Below are 9,050 nucleotides of genomic sequence, written 5' to 3'. Positions count from 1 at the left end.
AAAAATAAAAAAAAACATGGACATGTAAGTTAAGTAATGAACACATATTTCTCTTGAATGTTTGTCTATTGACTTGTTTACATTGAGCAATATGTGAGCCATGATACCTGCCATCACCTTATAGCCCAGAAGTATAGAAGCAGGATATAAACATGATTATCCCTGCAGTCGCTGTACTGGTGGTGGTACGTCCACTCTGGATGATCTGTTGCCTTTTCCCGCTGTCTTGTCCCTTGGAGACCCCCCCCCCCCCCCCCTTCATTCCCCTTCGTTTCTACCTGTGGATGACGTTAAGGTCAATATGAGTATCACAGTATAACAAGAAACCCTTTTACCACTTGCACATATATTCACCTCCTCTCTGTCTCTCTCTCTCTGTTACACACACACACACACACACACACACACACACACACACACACACACACACACACACACACACACACACACACACCACACACACACACACACACACACACACACACACACACACACAGAGTTTATCAACAGGATCACACAAGATACTGCCTAAGTTCATCTGGTGCACTGAAAGAGTCAGCCACTGTGAGTAATTAAATGATGGCATGTACAAACATGTGTGCACGAATGCAATTCAGAATACAGTATTCCATTACAGTGTGTGTGTCTGTGTGTGTGTGTGTGTGTGTGTGTGTGTGTGTGTGTGTGTGTGTGTGTGCGCGCATGCGTGCATGTGTGTGTGTGTGTGTGTGTGTGCGTGTGTGTGTGTGTGTGCTTGCGTGCATGCGTTTTTCAATAACGAGCGTATGAATATGTTGAGTTGTGCTACAAAGAGCAACTGTTCCTCCTCTTACATCAGATACCATCACATTGAAGATTCTCCACTTCTATTCAACAATCATAACTCATTTCCATATACACACACATCTTGTGAATAATTCATTATGCATAAGATTGGCAGCGCTTATTAAATGGAGACGAAAAAGCAGGGAAATTCAAAGCTTTCTCCGGACGATTCCATTTGTGAATTTATCTGCGTGCATAATTGCATACGCTACAGCAAACGATGGAACAAAGAGCAGCAGATCCACATTCAAATGCCCAGAGCAACTTTTATGTTCCACCGAAAATGATGAATGATTTCAGACGCTTGACCGCAAATAATGTGATAGCAAACTGTAATTATTGTCTTCTCGTTAAGCACTCGTGTGTTTTCGCAGCTGCATATTTATGGAAAAGATTAATTTATCTCTGGAGGACGTTGTGTCTGCTCCCTTTCTTCTCACACTTCTGTTTTACTTCCCTTAACCTCATCATTGTTTGTTCTCCCTTCCTCCACTTCTCTTTTTTTCTGCTGCTTCTCGTTCCTCCTTCCCTCATCTCTCCTTGTCATCAAATGCAATTATAGAAAAAGCGTTGAAAATGTGGACGAAAAAAAGGACGGTAGCATTGAGTTGAATAGAGTGTTGGTTTCGTTTAGATCACATTACTGCTCCTCGGGGCTGAGCACAGTTGGATACCTACAGTATCACACACAGTCCTCCAGCCTCCCAGACTTAATATGAGGAATATGCTGATAACCCTCCAAGTGTTTTTCAAATTTGCATTTCAATATATGATGTGCCACATGTAGTTTCTGGTGAGATAATGCCTGTCAAGCACACGGCAATAACAGTGAATGAGGGGGACCTGTCCTCTGCTGGTGTTTCCACTCAGGGTCTGAATAGAGATACTAAACTGCTAGAGAGTAGATTCCACAGCTGGAGACACTTCCAAGGATTGTCTGCTTGCCGTACAGTATGTATGAGCATTCATCATTACCAAGTTTTTAAATAGACGTTAATACTTCACGGTCTGGATGGGCCTTGATTTGAATGTGCCTGAGGAGTGTGCCGGTGTAAGTTTTTTGTTGTTGTTGGTCGAGGTCAGTAAAAGATGGTGGCTTTGGCTGAATGTTGACAGAGTACAACATGTTTCGTATGTGTCAGGTGCTTCAAGTTGAATTTATGGTTATTCAAACAAGACCACAATTTGTCTAATGTTTTCTTTAACCAAGTGCTTTAAGAGTAAGCATAACTGGGGATGACTGGGGAAACACAAATCATGTCCTAGCTGTGTGAATGGGGAATACAAAAGAAAATGTTTTTTTAATGAAAATTCTGCAAAAATGTTGAGTACTGACCTTTTCATGATTTGGTGGATACTCTTCAATACCAATACCACTCCTAGGTGTGAATGTCAAATATCAAGCTATACAGTTAGCGGCATTACTGTTTACTTCACCTAATTATGTTCAGGTGGCATTATGTTTCCCAATATTTTGCTGCTACTATTCAGTAGTATATAATTCATAGGCGCCGGAGCCAAATGGAGAAACAGTGATTTAATGTGTACTATCCCTCTCAATTGATGAAGATGTGAGGAAAGCGCAACATTAAGAGGGAGATGTGGCCGCCTGGTTGTTATTGTCTGTCGAAGGTCTGCTGAAGGTCAGAGCATGGTTGAGCAACAGATCTGTTTTTGCCTCCATCTTTTCCCTGCCCCCACATTCAAAGTAAAGCCGTTCAGTCTCACGCGTCCCTGGCTGCCCAACGGACTAGCTGTCCCCTCCTGACTTCCATCAAATGGGCTGAGCTGCTGCCTATATGAACAGGACACCGCTCGGATCAATTCACCTTATGCCCTTCATCCCAACCACTCAGACGCTAATCAAAGAGGAGGAGGAGCCTGGCCATCTAGCACTGCACATACTGTATAATCTGCTATGATTTGACGAGGCGATCAAGCCCTCCCACCCAAGGGCCATTTATCAAATAAAAGGCATTGGAGAATTTAATTTGACTTCATGGAATGTGAAACACAAATATCGCAGTCCCCTTTTAATGAGGTGTCAGGGATTTATTCTTCAATGTATGCTGCTTTGATGGCGCATCTGGGACCAATTACACTGTCACTGTCACAGCCCGTCATTCATCATCATTTTTTTCCTGTCACGTCAAGATCACTCTTAGTCTCTTGGAGGATCTTGATCAAAATGGCTATCGTTTTCAATTTACGATCTCATATTTTTAGACCGAGATTTACTGAGCAATAAAACTTTATATAAAACTGAGAAAAAACCTGTATTCTCCCATATTAAATAGTCCCTGCTGTGTGTTTATAGTGTGAACAAAAAAATCTGTATTCCTTATGGTTCCTCCCAGGCAAAGCAAAGGTCATTCTGCGCAGTCTCTAAGGGAGTAAAGGAGGATCTTACAAACTGTGGCCTCTGACAATTGGAAATCCATCATGATTAATTGATCAGTACGGTCCAGGGGAATATAACCTTGTCGTAGAATCAATTGGCCCAGACCAGAGGAGGACAGGAATTGACCAAACTAATTTTGGCCCCTTTGACTGCCGAGTTGCAAATTCCAATTCAAATCAATTCGAAAAATTAAGAGCCAACAAAACAGAAGCAAAGGGAGCGGTGACAGATTAATTATGATCTGGGTTTCCATAACTGTGAGTAACGGCAGGTCAGTCAGGATCCTCATTAAGAAATCATTGATGGCCTGACACAGGCACCTGGGATGATGGAGCGACTTGTCCATCTGCACAGCCGCCAGGAAAACTCTTCTAATGTTCTTCACTGAGAGGAGGATCCATCTCAGGATGAACAGATGGCCTGAAGAACTGGGGCAAACACATTGGTGGAGAGAAAACGTGGGAAATGAAACGGAATCAAAGGCATATGAAAGAGATTGAAAAGAGAAATGGGGAATGAAATGAAAGAACGATAAAGAAAGGATACAGAAAAGGGACCGTAAGAAAATAGAACTCTCATACACACACATTCCAAAGAAATGTCAATGAGAGGGTCCAAATGTAAATAAAGGAAATAAAAGACAATGAAAGGATGGTAAAGTAAAAACTAAGAAATGGAAAAAGAATTATATTTTGTTTAAAAGAGTGGAAAGGAGAAAGGGAAGGAAATGAAAGACAAAGAAATAAATTAGAAAAAAAGGGAATGACACCAGAAAAGGAAGGGATTAAAAGGAAGAAAGAAAGTGAAATGTGAAACAAGGCAAAGCAAGTTTATCTATCTATATGGATGTCTGGGGTGAGTTTGTATTGTGTGTTGATAGTAATGTTTGTGTTTGCATATATTTGACAAACTTGAAGAAAAACATGAAATCAACTGTGGTTACTTCAGAACTGCACCTCCACAAATGTCCAAATCTAAAGAAGGACAGCGAATCATTTGAGATGAGATGTAACGGCAAAAGGAAACTTAACTGTAAAGAGATGCGGCTGAAAATACTTAAAGCAGAGGCACAAAGTCAAAGGATTCACTGCGGCTCTTCTCACAGCTGACGACCAATTTAATGAAGAAATATTATACTGCTTGACAGTCAAAAGACCTTCCTCAGAACAAGGTGAGGTCGAGGTGGGGAATAAAAAGGAATAGAAAGTTAATTTGTGCCATTTTATTTATGGAGCACATTTCATTATGACATTGTGACTCAACGAGCTTCACACTAAAACCAATACATTGACATACAAATTTGCACAGCTTGCCCACAAGCTTATAAAATGAAGATTAAGGGTATTTTGGTATATCACCTAATGACCTAACTAGACCCACTTGGACTGTCAAAAGGTCAGAAATGTTGAAAATTGCTATAAAGACTATCTAGCCATGACAGCTTGCATGAATTATGGGCTAAACGTTCAGTTATCCCTTTCCCTGAAGTGGTATCTGTGAGATTTAGTGGTATGCCAGAAGCCGTTCCTTTTCTTAGAGTTTTTTTGGGGGAAATAAATAACGTGGCAACACAACCTGATGGTGAATTGATGAAGAATCTGAAAAACTCTGAGGCTTATCAGTTGTCCCTTAGTAATAAAGTTGGCCACATTTTAATTATTGAGAAGTAGCCTACAGTGTATTTACCTTATATATTTACGAGCTGACATAGTAGTAGCAGACAACTCAGTTTTCTTTTGGTAATGGATGGAAACCGTAGCGTTATTGATAGGAATTGTGATTCTTGTTTAAGCCATACATGTATATTAGTTTGACTGCACCACTTGTCCCTGAACTTTGCATGCTAACTTACTCAGCGTTCCAATACCCATACCTTCATGTGATACATATACATTTCTGACATTTTTTTTTATGTTTTTATAAGCCACTTAAATTCAATAAAGCAGATAAATGGAAAAACTGCTTATGGCAAAATATGAGCACAAGTTCAATGTATATAACATAACTACTAACAATAATAGGACCACTGAAAGATTCATGTTGCATTTGTCTTTGTATACCTTTATACAAACAGCCATCCTGCTTTTGTCTGGCACTGATTTGAGAACCGTTGACCTCTACTCCAAACCATTTCATCAAATAGACAAACCGGTCTCTGAAGTCGGAATCAGCTTCAGTGAAAAGAGTTTTGTACGGACAAGGCGAGTGCATTGGCAGTTCGACGACAAGAACACAGGGAATGGGGAGCTTCTATGAATGTGATTTTTTTAAATGAGAGGAGAGGAGAGAATGGAGGTCAGAGGGGTGAGAGCGAGTGAGAATAGGGGGCTGTGGTTGGCTGAAGCCAATGTCCGTGCTGCGCTCAGGTGAGACTGGTGAATGCAGGGTGTTCAATCAGTCCTTATAGCGCCTGGAATATCCACAGGCACAAGGTCAAAATGAAAAGCTTGGAAAGTAATCTCCAAGATAATAGACTTCTGCACGGTCCAGAGGTGGATCAATGCGGGGCTGGATCGGGCAGCCCGTTTCCCTGCTTTATCTGCTGCAGATGGGGGCAACTTGCAACTCACCTCGTCCATTATCGAGACAAGCGCAGAGCAGTGCAGTCCAAGAGCTTCAATCTCTGTCTGTATGATATTACTGCCAGTCTGTACTTCATCCTTTTCTCTCTGCACTGCCTCTCTCTCTCTCTCTCTCTCTCTCTCTCTCTCTGTTGACAGATGGAAAGTGCATAGAAGAGGGTCACCCCACTCCCATATGAGAGTCCATTATCTCACACACTGAGGGAGGAAAAGACTTGAAGAGGTGGTTCACTGGCGATCCCATCCAAGGCAGGGAATTTCTCCCAGCTCCTAGTGAGGGGCAGGAGGGATGCCGGTTCGCCCCCACCCCCCCAAGAAAATGCAGGTCAAGAGTGTCAGACACAAAACACAACACAGCATTCACAGCAGTTCAGACACCTCCACAATGCCAGAGAGGAAAGAGAACTGTACTCTATTGTACCAGCAACTGTTCCAATGTTATGGAAATGCACGTTTAAAAAGGTGAATTGTGAGGTTTTTGTGTCGCCACTGGTGGAGCTTTGTTGTCCTCCCTGACACGCACTTCAACTAAGCGGGAGCAAAGTTGATGAGGGTGTGTGTGTGTGTGTGTGTGTGTGTGTGTGTGTGTGTGTGTGTGTGTGTGTGTGTGTGTGTGTGTGTGTGTGCGTGTGTGCGTGTGTGCGTGTGTGCGTGTGTGCGTGTGTGTGTGGGTATGCGTGTCTGTGTGTGTGTGTGTGTGTGTGTGTGTGTGTGTGTGTGTGTGTGTGTGTGTGTGTGTGATGATTGGTACAGCAGCATGGGTATCTGCTCGGAAATTGTGTGTCAGTGAATGTGTACAGACCTCGCTGTTTGTCCCCCTATCGGTATGCTGCCAATTGTCAGACTGGAAGCTGCTCTTTCAAATCAGCAACAAAAGGGTCTTTCCCAAATGTTCGCTCTCTGCAGATACACACTGGCTTTGCCTCTTGAATGAAGCAAAGCCAGTGGCGCAAAGACAAAGCGTGAATATACGAGGGGGAAACAAAAAAGGATTTATCAACTCATGTAAGCAGAACTATCTCAAGAGGTGTGAAGAAAGAGTGCGATCCAGAGAGAGGTTGAGGTGAGGGGGGTATGGTGAAGAAAGGGCACCACTGTAAGTAGAGAGGGGAAACGTTCCCATACATATAGCCGTTGTCGTTATTTCTCCCACCCCGGACTCTTATTATGGTTTGGAGAGGAGTTCTGTCTGCGTCCCTGTGTGGTCGCTGCTACACTGTGACCTAGTCCAGATGGCCTCTCTTCTTTCTCCTCTGTGTCTGCAACTGACTACTGGGAATGTGACAGACGAACAGCATAGCTAACGGCCCATAGGGAGGATAGTAAGACAGACAGACAGACAGACAGACAGACAGACAGACAGACGTACAGACGGACGGACAGACGGACAGACCAGCAAGATGTTTCAATTGAGCAGGTAGTAGAAACTGACACATTTACAGACGAGAGTTGAATTAGAGGGAAAACATGAATAAATGAAAGAAACCTAACGTATGTTTATGTTTTCATTTAGGGCAGTATGAGTGAACAGTTTGAGTGAATGAAAATTACAGTATGTTTAATTGGATGCTGGTGGCCTTCAAAAGCACCAGATCTAAACACCTTTGGGCAGTGGTGGTCTCTCTTTTTTTAAACGTGTCTGTTCTGTAGTAGGTTTATTGGGTTGTATTGTTTATAAGGTGAATTGCTGCTGATTTGCAACAAGTATCACTTCATGATCATTTCTGTGACTTTTTGGTTGTTGTTTTTATGTAAGCTTCAAACCATAAGAAACGGCTGAATGATTCTGATAGTGAGGGGAGCTCCACTGTTAAATGCTAAAGACATTGGTCAATTAGCTGAGTCAGTTTAAGGTATTAACACTTTGACAACGGCATAACAGTGCCATACAAACATTGAGCTTTCCAGGTCTTTCAGATGAAAAGTGTGGGCATTTAAATTCTTACATACAGGGATAATAATAAGCTAGAGAGTAAATAAGGCGGGTATGTATGCCATACTGGATGCATTTTCAAAGGACGGATTTTATGAATTTTCTACGAAGTAAATCACACTCATAAATGTGGGATGGCACATACAGGCGGGTGGTAAAACCTGAACAGATGCACATACATACAGGGCCCAAGGATTTGATGAATGGATGTTTTTTTTCGTCAGGAGAAGGTGTTAATCCCTCCATCAGATCTTTACAGTCTCATGCCAGAGAGCTGTGAATCTGTTTTGGCTTAGTAGTGCAACACTTTATTTAAGATATTCCTTTACTTTGCTATCTTTATACATGGGGATTAACACCCACCGCTGCACCACCACCTACTGTATAACTGCCCCTACTGCTGTTTGAAAGAATGTCACCCAGATCTTGTCAGGCCTGAAATGATCAAACTGACACAGAGAGCTTCATCATTACAGCCCCCTGACCGAATGACCGTGAACCGCTGCCTACCAGCTGCTCCTCTCCTCACACTTCTCAACTCCCAGTCTATCTAACCCCTTAACACCTCGGCCCTCCTGCAGACTAGACCCTCCCCTTCAAGTCCCCGCTTATCTATTATCACTGACAGACAGGCACCACACTTCACCTCACAGCCGTTAACAAGCTCCTTACATGTGAGATCTCCTCCTCAGTGCCTCAAACACCTACAGTGTGGTGTCGTCACTTTTTCACAGATATATATATATATATTTCTCATTTCATGAAAGAGATGTAATTTTTGGTCTGTATTCTTCCTCAGCCATGCTTCACTGTTCCCTCTCCATTCAGACATTTCAGCTGAGAGAAGACATGGAGGTGTAATGCTTAATGCTTTCACAATGTACGCCTTTTTAACCTGTAGTATTGTACAGTGTGTAGATATCCTCTCTTAGTGTGAGTGCACCTGGATAGATTTAAGTATGGCCATGATCATCATTTAACACCCTTATCTATGTGTTGTTGTTTTTTAAACAGGAGGATGGAGGTTCCTTAACATTAACACAGTATTTATTTAAACCCAAACCTTAATATTTCCCCAAGCCTTTACCAAGTCTTTTTGTGGCCAAACCTTAAAAGGATCATTCAGTTCTGATCTGCAGACTGATGCTGCACTGCAACAGCGGGAATTGGCATAGTAATACATGGTCGATCTAGAAACTTGAGAAATGCACAAATAAACTGCTGTCTGCCAGGGCAGTGCATATCAGTCCACAAATCAGCTGAGAAAAAATCCTAAATTTAGTATTCAACTTAACAGATGATTATTTTT

The sequence above is a fragment of the Ammodytes marinus genome (assembly GCF_949987685.1).
Source record: "Ammodytes marinus genome assembly, chromosome: 1".
NCBI classification, from domain to species: Eukaryota; Metazoa; Chordata; class Actinopteri; order Uranoscopiformes; family Ammodytidae; genus Ammodytes; species Ammodytes marinus.
Note: the sequence above shows the minus strand (reverse complement) of the source record.